The 1884-nt window shown below is 45.9% G+C and overlaps 1 protein-coding gene across 1 annotated transcript in view; it reads right to left on the reverse strand.

Annotated features, from left to right (window-relative positions):
- The window catches only part of LOC101859083 (filamin-C), a gene marked incomplete at its 3' end in the record, with an annotated part of 63385 nt that overhangs the window by 25026 nt on the left and 36475 nt on the right, over positions 1–1884 (reverse strand).

Here is a 1884-nt window from a genome sequence, read left to right on the forward strand (position 1 = left end):
ACACACACACACACACACACACACACATATGTCTGACAGACGTACACACACATTTAAAAAATCCTTATTTAAGTTAATATTGCAAAACACTAAAGTGTTCAGTTTTAATGTCCGTGTTGGCCCTCATTATGGAGATAGATCTAGTCAAATTAGTCTTTTTTCATCAACAACAATTAGGGCCTACAGTAACACCTATCTACGACCGCCGACAATTCTTGAACAGAAAAGTGATTGTCTTAGACAGTTGGTGGTGGTGCACAGGGTTATTAAAAGTTTAACCCCCCCAACCCCCCCCCCAAAAAAAAAACCAACAAAAAAACAACCCAGCTAACAAATGAAAGTGGCCGTTTGTATAGGTGATTGCCTTATATAGATGACCGTCAGAGCAAGTTGGACAGCAACTTGTATGTTTATAACATCTGGACACACTTTTCAACAAAACTTGCTCATCTTCACACATATAGACGGGTTTGGCACTGAGGCGGTGACTGTCTCTACGTTACTACGTTCAAAAGCACGCCTGCACGAGCAAAGCGCCAATAAACCTCCGAAACTTCGGCGTAAAAACCGCAAGTAAAAGAGGGAGGGAACCCCGATGCTCTAGTTCCCGAGATACGGAACAGGGCATTACCTCCCCCTGCTGCTCCGCGAATGGACAAAGAAGTGAAGGTGGGTCGTGAGCTGTTATGTTTTTTTATTTACGAACCGCTGCCCTTCGTTGAGCAGAAGGTGAAAACACATTTTGTTTGCGGTTTTAAATATTATTCGAGACGTGTGAGTGAGTGCAAAAGGATGCGTGGGCTGTCTCGAAGATCAAGGAAGAAAGGCTTGCCATTGGCTGGTACAATCGACAGATTCTTTGCTGACGAACGTAGATTTGTGTCACAACATCCTAGATTTAGATCGTGTGTTCTAACGCTATTCATGTTCAGTATAGTTCGTACAATTTGACCGAATATCGAGCCCACTAAGTACATTATATACGCACGTGTATGTGTGTGTGTGTGCGTCTCTCTCTCTCTCTCTCTCTCTCTCTCTCTCTCTCTGTGAGTGTGAGTGTGTGTGTGTGTGTGTGTGTGTATGTGTGTGTGTGTGTGTTCCTGTGTGTCTTAGATAGATATATAGATAGATAGATAGATAGATAGATAATAAAACATAACGATAAAAAGAGAACATTATTCTATTGTCGTGAACTCACCCCTATCGGCTGCCTCACGTAAATCACATTCTCTCTGGTTGGCAACGGTTGTTTGACGTAGGTCACCTCCGGTTCCTTGACATAAGTCATTTCAGGCTGTTTGACGTAAGTCATTTCAGGCTGCTTGAGGTACGCAATCTGCGACTGCTTCACATAAGTGACATCCGGGTCTTTGACGTAGGTCATCTGCGGTTGCTTGACGTAAGTCACCTCCGAGTTCTTCACGTACGTAACATTGTCCGGCTGCATATTGATGCGGTTGTTGCTGACGCTGAGGTGGTGGTGGTGGGGGTGTCCGTTCACGTCCAGGTACCCGTGGTCGTTGCTGTTGTAGGGGATGAGGTTGGGGTGGCGCAGGTACTGCGAGCTGTACGCCATCATGCCAAGATGCTCCGTGGTCTCCTCGGTGATCTCCTTAGCGTTCAACAAGGGGTCCACGCCCAGCTGCTTGCCGGCCTTCAAAGCTGTAGTGGAGAAATAGAACGGGAGATACAGATTGATAATTAATTGTTAAAGCCTTGTGGTGCGTGTTTAGTGTTATTGAAGCTGCAGAAGGGGAGATACAGGGTAATTGTTAAAGCTTTATGGTACGTCGGTGGCTCAGTGGTTAAGCTCTCGGACTCGCAACCTTTAGGTCGTGGGTTCGAATCCCGTCAGGGGCCCGACGTTGTGTCCTTGGGAAAGGC

Source organism: Aplysia californica, unplaced genomic scaffold, assembly GCF_000002075.1.
Source record: "Aplysia californica isolate F4 #8 unplaced genomic scaffold, AplCal3.0 scaffold00060, whole genome shotgun sequence".
Lineage (NCBI taxonomy): Eukaryota > Metazoa > Mollusca > Gastropoda > Aplysiida > Aplysiidae > Aplysia > Aplysia californica.